General features: G+C 42.1%; 1 protein-coding gene across 2 annotated transcripts in view; it reads right to left on the minus strand.

The window, feature by feature from the left end:
• SINHCAF (SIN3-HDAC complex associated factor) overlaps positions 1-12,226 on the minus strand; it is a 29,899-nt gene extending 17,673 nt beyond the window's left edge. The window contains exon 1 of one of the 2 annotated variants that reach the window (XM_042470603.1): positions 12,106-12,226. The gene's annotated coding sequence lies outside the window, so the exon portion shown is untranslated. Of the gene's footprint in view, positions 1-11,604; positions 11,625-12,105 lie in introns of those variants that run through there. The other variant, XM_042470604.1, reaches the window with a different exon arrangement.
• Positions 12,227-19,570: the final 7,344 nt, after the last annotated feature.

Raw genomic sequence — 19,570 nt, forward strand, 5'->3', positions numbered from 1 at the left:
TAAATAGAGTAGAAAAATACTATTTCTATAACCCTCATGACCTAAATAGTTCTCAAGAAGCCAATCCCAAATTGGCAATTCCAAGCAGAGAAGTTGACTAGCAGTTGAGTATCTTCTCAACTTAATAGACTGGAGGGGGAAAGAAGCTCCCTATTTTAGTTCTTGCAGCTGAAAAAGAAAAGCACAAAACCTAATTTTGGATGCAGAAAAATTAGGATGGATGGACTAATAACAGACAAGGAAATGGCTGGGTGAACACAGACTAACACATTTAGGAATAGAGTTATTATTATGTTTGGTTAGAATTCAAGCACACAGTGGATCTTGAAATTAAGAACCGCAGGATGTTGGACAGAGGTTTGGTATATCCAAAAGTCACTCGGTTTTGGCCAACTACTCAAAATTGCCTGCCTGCGCCAATAAATTATGACAGGCCAGTTTGACAGCTCCTGGTTTCTGACTCTGGTGTGCTTGCTGGTCCCACCAACCTGGAGGTTGCTAGTTACAGACTTCCACATGCTATTTTTATTTTATCTTATTTCAAAGATGTATATCCTGCCTTTCTCCCACAATGGGATTGCTAGTTACAAACCGTTTTCGCTGTACCGGATAATGTTTGACAGGGAAGAGAGAGAGAAAGCAGTGTGTTAGTTTCCAACTTTGGAACCCAACTTCTGTAATTAGTGTCTGAAGTACTAAAAGTAATGAACACCTTTTTTTGTGCTTTTTTGGGGTAACAGTCAATCACCTTGCTCAAAAAGGGATTTCAAAAAGACTCAGTGCTATTTCAGACAGGAAAACTAAAATTATGATAGTTAATTACAGTCCTGACTATTCAGTGGGACAACAAGAACATGCATACACCAAAGCACACACAAAAAAGGCGTGGAATCACAGTGTTGTAAAGTTGAACATTAAAAATGCAAAGGAGAATATACAGTACCTTTTCACTTCCTTTCTGAGTTCTGATTGTCCAAACAGTTCTCTATTTTTACCATTAAAATATGTACAGATAGCTATCTGTTTACCTGGGATTTGATAGCAAAGGCAAATACCACATCTTATTAGCCCTGGATGCATGGAGAAAAGAGGACGGTGGACCCATCCTCTGCAGAAATAATCCGTTCTACACTTCCCAAAACTGCATCTTATTGAGCCATGACAGTTAAAGTGTTGTCAAAGCAGATTATTTCTGCAGTGTGGACGCATCTAATGTCAACTCATCTCTCCCAGTGTTTTTTTTCACACATTACTTCATGCTACAATACCCTGCAGAAATGACTGTTTTCAAATTCCTCAAGCTTTCTTGCCCATGAAGCCACCAAACGGAATATAGTAGGCCCACACTTCAGTGGCAGAGCATTTGCTTTTCATGCAACAGGTCCTAAGTTCAAATTCTGGCATCTCTGGATGAAGTCAGGGAAGGATCCTAGAAAGCTGCTGTCAATTCGTGTACAGTCTAGCATCTATACTAAGCTAAATGGCTCAAAATTCTGACTTGGTAAGGCAGCTACCTATGTTCCTAAACACCAGGAAAGTATCTTATAACCTGTTGCATGGATGCAATTTTGGAAAGTTAGGTTTTTGGGCCTAACTGATTTACTTCAAAACAGTGATTCAAAGTAGTTAACCTGTTTTTAACTTTTCAACTTGTTTACTATGTTGTTCAGGCTACTTAAATTACTAAATTACTTTATTTTTGTTATTATTTTAAATAGTCTTAATCTGTTTGTGTTTTACTTCTAAACTGTCCTGAGATCTCATGATACAAAACAATTACAGTCCTGATTATTCAGCTGGACAACAGGAACATGCATACACCAAAGCACACACAAAAAAGGCGTAGAATCACAGTGTTGTAAAGTTGAACATTAAAAATGCAATGGAGAATATACAGTACCTTTTCACTTCCTTTCTGAGTTCTGATTGTCCAAGCAGTTCTCTATTTTTACCATTAAAATATATTTAAATTAATAAAACAAATACTTGAGACTGACAGAAGACTAACATTTAGCTACTGCTGGACAGTTTCTCTCTAGTCAACTGAAAGTGGCTCGTGTGAATTCACCAGCATTTCATGTTCTGGATGATACACAATATGCAATTAAACAACTCATTGGTAACACAAGGGGAGAGTCTTTGGGAATGAGGAAAACGTTTGCTGTTTTTCCTGGCCTGAGAGCAGAGTCAAGATAAATTCTTGGGCTTTCAGCCCAATACCTTTCACAGCAGAACACAATGCAAGGTAAGGAAAATCAAAGCATTAGGCATGATAATGTACATGAAGGAAATTTTCTTTTTTTAAGGAAAAGGGAGTATTCTCTTGGAAAGCTATTAAACATTAAAGCTTAAAGTCAGTCGACTTCAAACAGAACAGCAATAAAAAGATACATTTGGGTTCCTGGAATGCTGTTATCCTAGAACTTTTAATATCCCAGAGAGCTTTATAATCCTCATCATTCATAGCAACCCAATGTGGAAGGCCATTCACATTTTACTAATGGAAGCAGTGCTGACATTATGTGCATTGACACACATGTATTGAACCGCTCAAACTTTAAAGTGATCTGCAGGCAAAAATGAGCAAAAACAGGGATGTGGACTGAATACTGATGCTTATATTTCCAAAACCAGATACAGCAAGTCTGGGATAATTCCAAAGCCTGGTATGCTTTTAGGTCAGTTTCCTCTGAGTTATCCTTGCATGTAAAATCTTTATGTATTTCTAAGGTTTTTATATTCTTGCTGTATTGGAACAAATTTGTCCATCAAACTCTCTGCAATATATCTTTGTGAGGTATCAAACTTTCATGCATTGTGCCTGTGAGAGAAACATTCAGACATGAAAGCACCTGAAATCTCTGCTTAAAGAAAGAGCGATAACAACAACGAACAAACTGGTGTACAACCAGAACACACCAAAATTTAAGTGGGAAATCACGTCTTCATCTGTGCAAGTAATTATTTTTCAATAGAAAACCATAACAAACAAGTCCAATATTGCTTCTACCAAAGCTTAGCATAACTCCCACAGGAGGGCAGAGATCTTCTACTCTGCTAGATGATGCAGTTCTTTGTTCTCGTGCTATGCTAAAACTAGCTAAGGTCAGACCTAAACTACTACCTAAAATGTGCAAAAGGATAAACAAGTGAGACATTTTGAGCTAATCTCACTGACAGCCTTGGGCTCAGGAATTTACCCCCCCCCCACTTGTTGCAATCTGCTGGTGTTTTGGGCTAAAGTGGAGGCCTCTCAGAGAATTCCTTATGGGACAAAAGCTTGCAAGAAAGAAGGATTGGATCTCTTGGTAACTTTTAGTTGAAGCCTTCCACATTGAGCCCCACAATGCTCAATGTGACTTACTCCCTAGGTCTGCAGTCACAAACTAATAAGGCACTGCAATTTGCCTAGAGTGTTCTGGATCTCTACTGTAAACTACATTTAAGAGTGATATTCTTTCTGAGTATTGAGGAGAACCAAAATGTTTCTGCAGTTGGTCCTCCATATTTGTGGCTTTGATTTTTTGCAGCTTTGATATGTCCCACTTTTATTAATACATTCTTCTCTAGGAATCTCTAGGTTTTCCTGCATGATTCTGCCAGACATTGAGCACAAGAGTCACACTGAAGGACCTAGAGAGTCCAAGAGAAAACACTTCTCTAGGCATTTGTAGATCCTCCATTGTGATTCCATGGTCAACTACAGCTGGATGTTGGTCACAGAGTTGTCCTAGAGGACCTACAAATGCCCATATAAGTATTCTCTCAGCTAAAATAAATAATAGTTTTTTATTTCATTTCCCCCCCCCCCCACACACACACACTTTCACAGGGGTCCTGTGCACCTAACCTCAACAGATCTGGAGGGCCCACTGTATATCATCAGAAATGTCCAAGAAACAGAATCCAGGAAGATTTTGCGGAAAAAGTGTGATTCTCACTGCATGAAGAAACCTAAGAGAGAAGTCAGATTGACCCTCAAGCCCCCAAACATGACTCAAATTACAATTCAATTCTAGAGGGAAACATAAAATAACACTCTTTTGCTTTAGGAACATTCTACACAGAGATAAAACCTATCCCCTCACTCATGACACTGGTCAGTTGAGTCTTCACTGAGAAGAGGTCCTACTAATGTATGTTTGTGCATCTGTGTAGTTTGGGCAAGGAGGGTCTTTGCAATGTACTAGATTTTGCTAACATATGTCAGACTTGCAACAAAGTACAGTGGACCCTTGTTATACGCTGGGGTTTGGTTCCAAGATCCCCCGTGTATAACAAAATCCGTGTATGCTCAAGTCCCATTAAATATAATGACATAGCAAAATGGTGTCCCTTATAAAAAATGGAAAATCAAGATTTGATATTTGAAATTTATACTTTTTTTTGAACATTTTCAAACCGTGTATGCTTGAATCCGTGTATAACAAATCCGTGTATAAGAAGGGCCGACTGTATAGTAACTATGGTTTAGAAAAGCCCAAGAAGCTGCCTTAGATCAGGTCAAAGCATCTGTCCAACTTGCTCAGTATTGTCTACAGAGACAAAAAACAACTCTCTAAGGTTTTCAGACAGTGGACAACTAAAGCTTGAAAAAGTTAGTTCTTTGGATTACCATTCCTGGAACTTCTCATGTTTCATGGCCATGGTGGCTGGGAATTCAGGGAACTGTAGTCCAAGAAGTAACTCGAGCAAGCTGTATTCTTTCCCATCTCTGTCTGGAGGTGTCACAGACTGAAACCATATTTTGCACCCTAACACTAGGTGTGCGATTGACCCAACAAGAGTGCCTATGTAGATGTGCAACTCAGGCTCATTATGCCTTATTTTATTTGTTAGTTTAGAGTATTTATGCCCCACTCCACAAAGGCTCTCAAAGCAGTTTAAAATTTGTTAATTTTACAGTGTTGACAGCCCCAAGTGTTAGGGGAAACCAAGGGAAGTTCTAACAACAAAGAATCAGAAATTGGTTCTTGCAGTCCAAGAAAACTAACTAAAGAATCCAGACCCGTTTCTCAGTACATAAATGATTTCAGCTGAGATTACCCAGCTTCATTATAACCTGTACTCTGCCACTGGAACTCCTTGGGTGGTCATGGGCAAGGCAGTATCCCTCAGCAACAGATCCTGAATGACACACTAGCAACAAGTTGCTTCATAAGGATTTGGGCGTGAGAATTAATGCACATTCTCACTTCAGAGGTAAATATAGGAGACTAACAGTAAGGAAATAGCAACCTAAAGCATTGGAACTATACCATAAAAATTAAGGCAGAAAAACAACTGCAATTAATTAGCAAGATCCAGGAGATTATGGTTTCAGATGTGATGGAACAAGAGACAACAGTTATTTTAAAAAGTTGAATTGGATCAAATGGAGTTACGTGTAGTTCAGAGCTGAAGGTATTGGCTGGCATACCATTCATGATGGCCTAAGTCAGACTTTGGATTGTCTAGTCATAAGAGTTTTCAGGGTAAAAGCCATTCAGGAGTGGTTTGCCATTGCCGCCTTCTGCGTAGTATATTACAGGCCTGAGCAAGGCAGTTTAATGGCTAGGGCTCTTGGAAATCTCTCAGTCATAGGGGTCACCATAAGTTAAAGTCAATCTGATAGGAAATAACCAAGTCAGATACACATCACTGCAATTCACTTTTTTGGTTGCTGAGGTCAGAATTCTGTTCTAACCAAGCAATGATTAAAGTCCCCTCCAAACCCCGCTTTGTAAACAGTGTAGTCCCACTTCCTGTGACCTCCAGCATAGCCAACACAGCACAGGCAGATCAGCAGGAATCCATCCAGCTATTTTCCTACAGCTGCATGTGCTGCAAGGGCATGATTTACAGGGGCACCCCAAAGGTCTCTGCAAATGGCTGGCACCACGTAACTAGCGCCAGGAAAATAGTTGGGAACATCCCTGCCACTCTTCCTACCTTCTGATAATATGGAAATGGCTGTTTTGAGTCAGCTGTGCTCCTTACGAAGTATTGGTGGGGGGGGGGGGGTGAGCACCAGGTTATGTAGCTACAGAGATGTAGGTATGTGATGAAACATACATCTCCCAATGCAGGATCTCAAAAGTGGTATGGTGAGCCTAAATCTGGGTGCATTTATTGTTGTTGTTAACTGCCCTGGAGTCAACTTCAACTCATAATGACCCTGCAGATGAGACTTTTCTTCGATTCCCTGTCCTCCACTGCTCTGCTTAGCTCCTGTAAAATTCAGATCCATGATCTCCCTACTTGAGTCTATCCTCCTCTTTGTACTACCCTCAACCTTTCCCAGTATTATTGTCTTTTCCAATGAGCCGTGTCTCATGATGTGGCCGAAGAATGACACCCTCAATTTGATCATCTTGGCTTCTAAGGATATTTCAGCATGATCTGTTCAAGGACCAGTTTGTTTGTGGGGGTTTTGGTTTTGGTTGTCCACTGTGTCCTCAGCACTCTTCTCCACCAACACATCTCAAATGAGTTGATATTTTTATCGGCTTTCTTCACTGTCCAGTTCTCACATCCATACGTATTAATAGGGAATACCATGGCTTGAAAAATTCTAATTCTAGTGCTCAATTATATATCTTTGCTCTTTAAGATCTTTAGTTTACATTTATAACCCACTTTTCCTCCAACTGGCTCATGGTCATGTCCTCGTCCCTGCTTTATTTTCACAACAAACCTGCAGGGTAGATCAGGCTGAAAGCACCTGGACCAGTGGGATTTGTGATTCGCAGTCAGCTTCATGGTTCACTCAGGGGGTTTAAATGTAGATATTTTTTTTTAAGATCATCACTCTAGTCACTATGTCCCAGTGTCTTTGGAGATTAAGTCCCTGGGAGCATAAAGCAGCTGACTCCAAATAAACATGCCAAACATTATTGCCACCATAGATGCTTAGCCCACAGATGCCATGTGTAATTGCTAGCCAGATATGGGAAGAGACCTGTTTTTGGGGTGGGGGCTTAGTCCTATCTCCAGTTGTGGTTTCCATATCAGTGGGATGGTGAGTAATTCAAACCTTAATGTGCTAGGCAATGTGCTGATCCCAACCACTAAAAGTAAGTTCAGCCCCTTGGATAGCCTTTTGAAAATTCAGAGTGAAGCCCAGAGAAAATTCTCTGCCCTCCTTATGTGGAAGCCACCAGCTAACACTGCCGTTTGTGTGTGTGTATATCTGTGTGTGTTTTTCAGACTGCAGTTTAGCATTTACGGCTGTGGGAAAACAAATAGGTGCTTTCAACACCTGGTTAAAAAGGACCTCAACTCTCCTTGCCTTTTAACACGGAACCATGGACTTAAAACAGAGAGGGAGAGGACAGAAAGAATGTATACATTAAAAGTGACTAGTGTGGAAAAGTATTCCCAAGCCAAGAAGGAAATAATATGTATCTGCAAACAAGAGGAAGACCACAAGGGTGCACACAAGCCCAGCCCTGCCTTGAACAAAGACCACCCACCCATTGCCCACCTCACCAAAACGCCACCTAGTTTTTCAAACAGGATCCGGTAGAACCCAGAACCGGATCGGAAGTATGCCAGGCAGGAACAGTGACCCACCTCGAGATTGCTATGTGCAAGGAATCCTGTTTTGTGTAAGAGATAGGAATGAGGCAAGGCGAAGAGCTGTACCCAGTTGCACTACAAAACAGATGCTTCCCGCCTTTGCTCCAAAAGCTCAGTCACAGCCGGAAGGCGTCAATGCCTAGGCTTGCAACCAAACAAGAGGGAGGCCCAGAAGTTCATGCTATTGTCGTTTCGGGCATGATCTGATGATTAAAGAGCCCGGGAGGCCAGGGGTAGGGTTGCAGAAGGGAAGCCTGAACAGTCCTGGCTCATCAGCAGATTCATCTATGCCTTCGCCTGGCAGATGCAAACACACACTCATCCATACACAAGTGATCAATAAAAGCTGTCCAGGTCTGCTTCTGCAAAGATGCCCTTTCTCACTGGCTGTTTTGATGTCACTCTTGGATTGCCTTGGAAAGGATTGGGGGATGTTATCCCCTCTACAGAAACGGCTTTTAATCTCCTGAGTGCTACTGGTGGTAATCTCCACTGAGAAAGAGGTCACAGCTACTGGGAGGGATTTCCAACGCCCTATATATTTACACGCAACCCAGCCTCCTCTCCTTGCCAATATGCACGGATTTCTCCCACCCACCCCCCACACACAAAAGGAAAAGTGACACCCGTTGCATGGCACAAATGGCTCCTTTTCGATCCCTTTTGGATGCCACTTTGAGAACCACCAGGCAGGGAGTTTTACACAAGCTTTGCCAGGCTGTTGCACAGGCTCCAATACAGGTGAAATCTCCTTTATTTCCAGAACTGAGATATCCTAAATCTTCCAAAATCCAAAAATTGTCTACTTGAGTGGCTGAGACTGTGAGACTTGTGATTTCTGACGGGTTCAATGTACACCAATGTGGTTTCATGCACAGAACAATTCAAAATATTGTGTATAAAACAGCCTTCAGGCTATGTACATAATGTGTATGTGTGTGTGTTGTGCAACTTCGAGTCGTTTCCAACTGATGGCAACCCTAAAGCGACCCTATCATGGGATTTACTTGGCAAGATTATTCAGAGGAGGTTTGCCATAGCCTTCCCCTGAGGCTGAGAGCATGTGACTTGCGCAAGGACTCATGGCCGAGTGAGTTTCAGGAATTGAACCCTGGTTTCCAGAGTCATAGTTCAGCACTCAAGCCACTATGCCATGCTGGCTCTCTGTATAAAGTGTATATGAAACATAACTGAATATCATGTTTTGATTTGGGTCCCTTCTCCAAGAAATCTCATTATGTAGATTGAAATATTCCAAAATGCAAAACACTTTTAGCCCAAGCATTTTGACTAAGGGCGACTCAACCTGTAATGTATGTTCAAGTACAGTGGGGAGGGGAGAAGGAGAAAGCAGGGACTGAGCCTGAAAGAAGCACGACTGCAGTGAAAGTTTGCTTCTCAGGCTACATCTGCACTTGCAAAATGATGCAGTTTGACACTGCTTTAACTACTATGGCTCAATGCAATGGAATTATGGAAATGGTAGTTTTGGGGGACATTTGTCTGCATGCTGCAGTGGTTTGAGCCTTTGACTAGGGCACCAAGAGACCGGAGTTTGAATCCTGGATTGGCCATGGAAACCCACTGAGTGATCCTGGCCAAGTCACATCCTCTCAGCCTCAGGGAAATGCAATGACAAACCCCCTCTGAAGAAACGTAACGAGAAAAACCCATGATAGGGTTGCCATAAGTCACAAATGACTTGAAAGGCAAACACAACAAGAACAGGGAGACATTGAGCCTTCTCTGCCAGAGAGGTCTGCTGCCACAACAAACTACAACCCCTAGAATTCCAAAGCGCTGAGCCATGGCAGTTAAAGTGGCATCAAACCGGATTATTTCTGCAGTATGAACGCAGCCAGAAAGAGAAAGTAGGTGTGCAGAAAACTGCGAAGCACTTCCTTTCTTTTTGTCACACTTCAGTGCATACTTTTCCAGCCAGGATGACCCAGGCAAAACAACAGCCCAGGGCAGGGGGAGGACGGAGCATGGTGGTCGGAGGGGGCCAGGAACCACATTGTAGTTCCCAACTGACACCCCAAAAGGTCCTTCATGCTGCCTCCCTGGCCAGTGCCTTCCAGTATCCAGCCAGTTTGACTTGCTAGAAAAGAAACTGTGAGGGAGGAGGAGGGGAGTTCTAATGTAGAAGCTGCAACTACTGTAATATAATAATTCATCATCATCATCATCGCCACCACCTATGACCAAGGGAGGAAAGAGGAGGAGGACTGTTCTAACGGAGAAGCAACAACTCTATTAACAACAACCACCACCACCTATGGCCAAGGGAGGAAATAAGAGGAGGAGAGTTCTAAAAGAGAAGCTGAAACTGAAATAAGTCAATAGATTACTTATATTTAAGGGAGGAAAGAAGAGGAGGAGAGTTCTGATGGAGAAGCTACAACTAATAATTAATAGCAAACATGATAATTGCCAGCAGTGGCCAAAGGAGGAATGAGGAGGAGGAGAGTTCCATGGAGAAGCTGAGGCTGAAGTAAACAAGTCAATAGAGGAACAACAACAACAACAATAATAATACTCATGTCCAAGGGAGGAAAGAGGAGGAGAAGCTGGGACCGAAATAAATCAATAGATTAATATTAATAAAAATAAACTTATGTCCAAAAGAGGAAAGAAGAGGAGGAGAGGTCTAATGGAGAAGCTGAGGCTGCAGTCAATACATCATCATCATCATCATCATCATCTCCTCCTCCTCCTCCTCCATCTCTGGTGCATGCCACCCACCCAGCCATGCAAGAGGGATTGTGTCCATGGCAAAAAGAAAAGAACCACAACTCCTCCCCATCTACACACACAAACCACACACATGCCAGCCTCCCAGCCTGGCCACATGCTCGCCAGAAACCCTTTGTTTTCGCTCAGCCTCTCCCTCGTTCTCAACACACACTTCTCTGACACTACTTTTAACTACTTTTAGTGGCTCAATGCAAACGAATTCTGGAAATTGCACTTGGGTGTGTGTGTGTATGTTTTGTAGGAGGGAAGAAAAAAAAAGTTGTGAGGTTGTTGTTGTTTCTTCCCAAAAGGTCCTCCATTTGGAGTGCTGCTACAGGTGCATTTTTTTGCACCCGCGGCATAAAAGTCCGGGGAACGTTCCAAAATGGAACGTTCGCCGCGCTCCAACGTTCCAAAGCCCCCTTTGATCCAAGAAAGGCAGGTCGCCAGGGGCCCTTCCACCGCCAAATGGAGGACAGGTCCTCTTTTTGGCAAACGCAGAGACACTCATAGAAAGAGAAAAGCCCTGCTTCTGCTCAAAATGGAGGACCCTTTTGGAAATTCCTCCTGGGCAGGAAGGCTGTTGGAAAGGGAGGGCAGGTCCGGGAAAAGGAGGACACCTAGTCCCTATGGTTATAGGGAGAGGATGAGTCCTAACCACAAAGGAGGGCACAGCACTGCAAAAATGTAGGACACGACCAAACAAAAGCTAGGAGCTTTCCTCGTACTGTAAACCCATGCTCTTTGGTTTTGCTCAAAATGGACATTCCTCCCGGACACGAGGCTGAAATGAAGGTCAGGTCCGGGAAAAGGAGGGCCTCTTGTGTCCCTGGCTGCAGGGAGAGCAGAAGTCCTCCCCACAAAGGAGGACCAGGCACTGCGAAAATGTAGGACACGTCCAAACAAAAGTTACTAAACTTTCCTAGACATGTAAAGCATGCTCTTTGGTTTTGCTCAAAATGGAGGTTTGGGAAATTTGGAAGGTTTATTCCCCTAAAAACATTTCAAGATTAGGAGAAAGGGCCCAATCCACCTTCCATAGAGAAAGAAAGCAAGAAAGAAAGAACTACTGCAGGCTGAAGACAAGGCTGCAAACTCGTGCCTCTCAGTCTTTGCTCAAAGATGGAGGGCATTTTGGGCACAAGGTTGAAATGGAGGACACGTCCTGGAAAAGGAGGACCTCCAGTCACCCTGGTTGGAGGCAGACGAAGATCACTCGCTGCAAAAAATGGAGGACAGCCAAAAAATAAAGAATAAAGCAAAGACATGGCAAGCTATAAACGCTAGAAACACTCTTAGAAAGCTCACCTCGTGCCTTTTGGTCCTGGCTGGGGTCCAAATGGAGGACACGCTGACACGCCTCCTGGGCAAGAAGGTCGGAAATGGAGGACGGGCCCGGGAAAAGTAGTCTTCCCAAAGTTTGCCTTTCTGCTCCTACAGTGCATCTGTCAACCTTGGCTGCATCCACACTGGACGCATAACCCGGTTTGGCCCCGCTTTAACCCTTTTTTGGCTATGGCATTCCTTGCCACATGCTCGCCCTTGCAACAATGCAATCCGCCTTTTGCACTCCCCCAAACAAGGCTGCATTCCCCCAAAGTCCCATGCATTGCAGCCAATAATAATAATAAATGGTGATGGTTGCAATCTCAGTGAGAACGCATGGCAGAGGGAGAGACTCTGCAAAAGTAACCTGCTTTGCAAACATAAGAAGAGAGAGGCCAAACTTGTCACAACTCCTGCCTCAGGTTTAAAAAAGGCTTAAAGATTAGTCCTCGATTGCAACCGCCCTCCATAGAGATGCCTTACCTTTTGCAAGAGCAACAGCGTGTTTGTGTCTAGTCTGCGGTGACCTTCTCCCTCGCTGTTGTCTCTCTCTCTGCTGCTGGAGAGATAGATGCAAAGGCTGCAAAATCCCAGGGCTGCCGCGTCTGCGCATGCGCCGTTCCCACGCCTCGCTTCTTCTCAATCGAGCTAGTACTTTTTGCATGCGGCGGCGTTCCATTGTCCTTTTAAGGGAGGAGGAAGGGCCGGGCGGAGGGGCGGGGCCTGGGCATTGTGACGTCACGGGGGTGACCTCACCAGGAGGAAGAGGCGGGAGGCAGACCTCGCGTCCACACTGCGGGAATAATCCGGTTTCGGACCGCTTTGGGCCCAAACACATAATCCGGCTTTGGACCAAAGCACAGTGCAGGAATAATCCAATTTCACACTGCTTTGGGGCCAAACACACTGCAGAAATAATACAGTTAAACACCCTTTAGGAATAATCTGATTTCACACTGCTTTGGACACACTGCAGGAATAATCCGGTTTCACACCACTTTAGGTCCAAATACACTGCAGTAGTAATCTGGTTTGATACCGCTTTGGGCCAAACACGTTGCAGGAACAATCCGGTTTGACACCGCTTTGGGCTGAAATGCACTGCAGAAATAGTTTGGTTTGACACCGCTTTGGGCCCAAACACACTGCAAGAATAATCCAGTTAGAGATGCAGGATTTAGTGGACTTTTAAACTATATATATATATATATATATATATATATATATATATACACACATACACATACTAAATTATTATTATTATTATTATTATTATTATTATTATTTATTTGTATCCCGCTCTTTTCCCAGAACTGGGACTTTAGAGCGGCTCCACGGCATTAAAAACAGTACAATTAAAAACATAGAAAAAAGTACAATAAAAAGGGAATTAAATTATTATAGAATTAAAAGGGATATTGTATAGACTCATGTATAAGTCTAGAAATGTTAGGTCCAAAAATTGACCCCAAAAAAACTGATTCGACTTATCCACGGGTCAGTATATAAGTACTGTATCTTAAGTCTTATTTCAAAGAAGGAGCCATCTCCTGGTGTAAAGCAAGAGTATAATATGAGAAGCACCAACCCCTTTTACTCTCTCATCCATCCAGGCTTAAGAATAAGTGCAAAGAGTTATGTCTGATAGAATTGTATAAGTTCTTTGACATTGTTTTACTTTGCTTCAGCCTTTAGATCCTTTGCTATTTGCCCATAAGTTTTACCCTTGACTTATCCATGGCTCATAGCAAAATCCATAATTTTGGCCCCAAAACCTGCCCTCGACTTATAGTTGAGTATATACGGTAGTCATTAAAAGAATAAAACACACTTTAAAAAGATAAAACTATATACATATATAAAAAACTATATCAAATTTTTAAAATGGTATAACATCCCAGCCTGTCCTTATAAGAGTTCCTTAAAAGCCAGTGTTAACCTGCCAGCAGAAGGCCATCCAGGAGGGAGCTAAATTATATACTAAATACCCTGAAAGCACCAGATTTATGTCTGATCTCAGAGGCTAAGCAAGGCCAGCCCTGGTTAGTACTTGGATGGGTGACCGCCAATGAATACCGGGTGCTATAGGCTATTATTTCACAGGAAGAAATTGGCAAAACCAGTCCTTAGTATTCCTTATCTAAAAAAACTTTATTAAATCATGGAGTTCCTTGAAGCCATGCATACAAACACACACAAACACACACACACAAAATAGATTGCATGTCCATTTATAATTTTGTATATGGCACTATTAACAAACTCCCCTCATTCATACTTGGTTGATTAGTGTTTGGAAGTATTAGCTTCATTACTGATAAATTAAAAAATCCCTCCACTCATTATTAACAAATAAAATGTCCCCAATCATACTTGATTATTAAATTGATATACAAAAGAACCTTAAGTTGAGCCAATTTTACTGTAATGGAACATTGACTAGGTCCTTTACTGGCCTATTGATAAACAGATGCACCACTGTAATGGATGGGACAATAATTATTGTAGTTAGTATAGCTATGCCAGTTAGAGCATTTAGTGCTTTTTCTCATTGACTTCAGTGCATTCAGCAGTTTGCTGCCAAATTTTGGCAGGAATTTCATTATTTTAAAAAACTGAGCACTTAAAAAATCTGGAGTGGGGAGCAGCCTCAACTTTGTTCAGCGTTCATTAAGACTTTTGAACACTTCTCAGCATCATAGTGATCCCTCTGTATCCACGGATTTTTTTATCCACGGATGCAAGCATCCATGGCTTGAAATTTTTTTTAAAAATATAAATTCCCAACAACAAGCGTTGATTTGTCCATTTGATATAAGGGACACCATTTTACTATCCATTATAATATTTTTAATGTTTTTATAAGAGTGTTATATGTGTTGATTTTAATAGTCTGTAACCCCGCTTCGATCCACTGGGAGAAGTGGGGAAACACAAATAAATTTATTATTATTATATTTAATGGGACTTGAATATCCATAGATTTTTGGTATTCATGGCGGGGCCTGGAACTAAACCCTAGCAGATACCAAGACCCCACTGTATTAGAGCCATCTGAGAATTTCCCTCCTCCTGTTCCTTGCTGTTAACACTGCTGCCTTGGTTTCTTTTTGAAAGCTAATCACATATAGTCACATTGTTCATAGACGGAAGAGTATTGCTTGCTGCCTTTGTCGTTGATGAGGATGTTTTGCCTCAAACGGGACTGGGACATTCCTGTTTCATTCCTTTTTATCGTGGACCACTTTAAATGTCTCAACCAGTGTGATGTAGTGGTTTGAGCATCAGACTATGGAGATTATCAGATGGGGGACAAAGAATGGGAGCAAAGTGGATCACTCCCATCCTTATCTAGCGATCACACAAAAAGAGTATCACAAACATCGCACTTCTCTGGTCATCAGCCCATTAATTAAATGGAACTGACCTGTCATTTTTCAATTATGGAAACTTCCATGAATGAAAAATGGCATGACAATTCTGCTTCAATGATGGGTCAATGATGGGATAAGCACAATGTCATTTTATAGAATTTCATGTGATCACGGACAATTCATTTTCAGTGATAGGATAATGATTAGATAAGCACAACGTCGTCTGACAATTGCACAATAAGGATGGGAGAAGGGCATTCTTTTCCCCATGTGATAATCCCTATGACTCTGGAGACCAGGGTTTGAATCCCCACTTGTCCATGGAAACCACTGGTTGACCTTGGGCACATCACTCTCTCTCAACCTCAAGGAAGGCAAAAGGCAACCCTCCAGCGTCACTAGGATTGGTGTCGCCCGATACGATAACTCTTGGTGTCACCTCCCATTGACTTCCTCCTATATATTCCTAGTAATGTTCTTTGTACTAATGCTGCTCATAAATCCTAATTCCCACGTATCACTGAATGTCATGGTAATAGTTGTGACACTAGCACAATAAAAATTATACTTTTAAATTACATTATCATACGCATTATCATACTATCATACTAAATGTATTTACATATACGTAGTTTCATGTGCTTAAAGTTAATATTTGGTAAAATGTGGTGTTCTTAAATAATTATTTTTTAAAATAAAAAATGATCCACCCGGGAGAGGCGGGAAAATATAAATAAATATTATTATTATTATTATTATTATTATTATTATTAAAAATAAAAATTAATTTTTGACATTTTAATTTTAAAAATCCTGGGGCCTCTCCTTGCTCTTCCCAGTGAGCCTCACCCCATTCACACCATCTCTTCAGCATTTAATGGGACACAGGTGAGTGCCACAGCCTGTTTCTGCCAAAGGGCAGATATTTGGGGAGTGGTGGTGTCACCCCTCTTTAGGGTGTCACCTGGTGCAGTCTGCACCCCTTGTACTCCCAAGTGATGCCAATGCCCCACTACCACCACATCCTGGCAAGAAAACCTGTGACAGCTTTTCCTTAGGATCACCGTATGTTGGAAATTTGAAGGCACACAACAAGAGAAATTTGGAATTTTATCCCCAGGACACACTGAGTGGCTTAAACAACTTTTCCCCAGTGATTTTCAGAAGGCGTTGCAAGAATGGAGAATCTGCCTGAAATCCTAAACGCTCCCATTTGCTCCCAAATTTCTTAAACACCCCCCAAGATATGTAGATCACCCAATGGAGAGGGAGTTACTTAAAGAATGCAGCCTTACGGGGGGGGGGGCATGGTTGGCATTCCAGGCATTTTTAGAATACAGCTCCCAACAGCTTCATCTACTCATAGCGGATGGTGACGGATATTGGGTATTGCAGCCCAACATCTCAAGGACTCTACATTCCCTGCTCTTCTTGCTGCTTAATATTGGGGTGGGAGAATCCTCTCTCACACACACACAGACAAGCATTTTTGTCTCATCTGCAATTCTGTTCAGTTACTATGGTGTCTTTCAACCAGGCAGAAGTTAGACCAATTGTCTATCCCCAGTCTGTGTGGTTATTATCCCAGCAAAAGGTATGCCAGTTTTATTTGCCAGCTTTGAAACTGGATCTAATTCAGAACTCTCCAGTGTTTATGGGCATGTGAACACAAATGGCCTGTTTTATGGGCTGAAGTGCAGCTGTCAGCAACCAGTGAGCCTCTGGCAATTTGGTGGCGATGGTAAAAACTACTCTTTGGAGCAGGAGTGGGAAACTGGAGAGTCCTGGGGACCAATTTCCTCCCTTTGAGGCCATCTAAAGGTTGCAAGGATTGCCAAAAACTACCATCACAAAAACAACTCGCAAAATGGAACTGGCCAGGATTCCTCCAATGGTTTCGAATGTTTAAAAATGTTCAAACAGTCCACAGGGCCCTTCTGGCTGTTTAAAAGGCGAATGACCTTCCATGTACTTAAAATGTGACTTCTCTCTCCTACCCAGAGATTCATCCTTTGTTTTGGCCAGAATTCTAAGAAGCTCTGGAGGGAGAAGAACCACATCATTCTCTCTCTCTCTCTCTTTCTCTGTGTGTACAGTTTTAGAGGCTTTCATGTTGTTGTTGTGTGCCTTCAAGTAGTTTCTGACTTATGGCGACTCTAAGGTGAACTTACCATGGTTTTTTTCCTGGGGCCAATTGACTAGCCCAAGTGTCTCACAGCGGGTTTCCATGGCTGAGTGGGGAATCGAACCCTAATCTCCAGGGTCATAGTCCAACACTCAAGCTACTACACCATGCTGGCTCTCCCCTTTGGAAATTGTTTAGGGACAAGAGCCTCTCTTAACAAAAACTGTTTCGATGTAAATACAGCCGCACAGGAAGGCAAGGGCAAACCCCTTCTGAACAAATCTTATCAAGAAAACCCGGTGATAGGGTCTCCAAAGTTGAAAATGACTTGAAAGCACACGACAACACCTCAGTTAACAAAGCTTCTGAAAAAGACACTCCTTCTCACAAAGTCTTTCAATGCCTGCCAAGCCCGACGTTATCTCCCTCATCCTCTATGTAACCGGAAGATTTTTTTAGCAGCATCAGCATTGGGAGTATAGTGAAGGGGAGCTGGAGAAACACAGATTTTCAGTGTCAGGTTGCAGTGACATGTTGGCAGTAGACAATGTAATGGAGCTTTTTAAGGCATGAAAAAGCTGAATTTTACTCTAGTCAGTCCTACTATAGCTATGCATGCCTGTATACAATAAGGACGATATACAGTAGCAGCTCCTTCTAGAATCCCTCAATAAGTACACATGAAAGGGAGCAAACAGATACGCCTGCCTTACCAGTTCCCTCAGTATGTTGAAGAAGGAAAAGAAGAGAAGGAGGATGGAGTATAGATCTGTAAGTCATAAGAAAGGTAGAAGAAGGTGAAAGAAAAAATTGTCCCTCGATGCATTTTGGAAGAAGCTTTCAGTGGTCTCTAGAAGGCTGAAAATGTTTGTTCATTTATGCAAGGCTTACATGACCTGGTTGTTTCATGATCCATGTACATATTGTTTATGTTAGATAAAAAGTTTGCTGAAACTTGAAGTGCTCTTCTTCTTCTTTTCTTTTCTTCTTTTGTAGACGATTCCATCTTAACATTACGAGGATCCTCCTCACGGTAAGAGCTGTTCGACAGTGGAACACACTCCCTCGGAGTGGAGTCTCCTTCCCTGGAGGTCTTTAAGCAGACGCTTGATGGCTATTTGTCAATGGGGACGCTTTGAGAGTTCCTGAATGGCCCTTGAGATCTCTTCCAACTCTATGATTCTATAATACGTTCCATGTTATTTCTGCCTCTGATACTAAAGTTTCTGTTAAGGAGGTAATGCCCAGGAACACATCTACTTTGTTAATGGAGGTACACTTGTAGAAGATCTTAATATAGCATCAACACAACATGCCTGCAATATTAGACAAGGTTACCTGAAACAGTGTGTGTGTGTCTTTAAGATCTAAATAAAACTCCTGTATTTATGTAATGCATTCGAATCATTAGACTGAACATCTGTCATTCTCCCAACTGCAAGGTGGTCTCTCCCAGCTGAATACAGTATTCTCTAAATCGGTTGGGCGATAACTTCAAGCCAGAACTTGGAAGTAATGCATTACAATTAAAACAGGATTACTTATCATTCTTTCCCCAATAATGTAGTTACAGGTTAATTTCCCTTATCTGAAATTCCCCAAATCCAAAATCCCAGAATCCAAAATTGTTCACACAGGTGGCTGAGACAGTGACACCTTTGCTTTCTGATGATTCAATGTAAAAAAAAATCATGGACAAAATTATTAAAAATATTGTGCATATACCTTCAGACTATGTATATAAGGGGTATACGAAACATAAATGAAATTGATGTGTATAGACTTGGATCCCATCTCCAAGATATCTCATTATGGATATGCAAATATTCCCAAATCCAAAAAAACTCCAAAATTCAGAGCACATCTGGTCCCAAGCATTTTGGATAAGGGAGATTCAACCTGTGTAACGAAGTTATATTGACTGCAATAAAGGATAACTTTATTCTTTCAATAGTGTGATTAACTTTTCCAAGAACTTCTGCTATACTGCTTGGAGGTGAGGGGAGCTGTAGTACAACCCATCTAGAGGACACATGTAGCTGATGTCTGATGGTGGTATTGAAACTTTAATACCTAGAAAGCAAGGGTGGGCAAATGATGGTCCAAGGGCCACATGCTGCCCTCAGGAGTGTTTTGCATCCTGCCAGATTCCCACCCAAATGAAAGGGGAATTGCCCCAATCTGATCCAAAACCACTTGTGGAGCGACTCCCCTCCATCAGTCAAAGGGAAGCCAGGTATTACTTTCACTGTCATTTTGGGCCTTCTGTTGGTCAATTTTCAGCAAGGTGAAACTTTCTGTGAGGCACAGAAGTGAAAAGTCCCCACCCTTCTTAGGATTTCTCTATGTAAGATAATGGATGCAGGAGTAGGCTTTCTCACTGGCGCTCCCAGGTTGTCTTTGGCTCATAATGTATGTTAACAGAAAGGGATTTGGGTGGGGTTGTAAT

The sequence above is a fragment of the Sceloporus undulatus genome, chromosome 5 (assembly GCF_019175285.1).
Source record: "Sceloporus undulatus isolate JIND9_A2432 ecotype Alabama chromosome 5, SceUnd_v1.1, whole genome shotgun sequence".
Lineage (NCBI taxonomy): Eukaryota > Metazoa > Chordata > Lepidosauria > Squamata > Phrynosomatidae > Sceloporus > Sceloporus undulatus.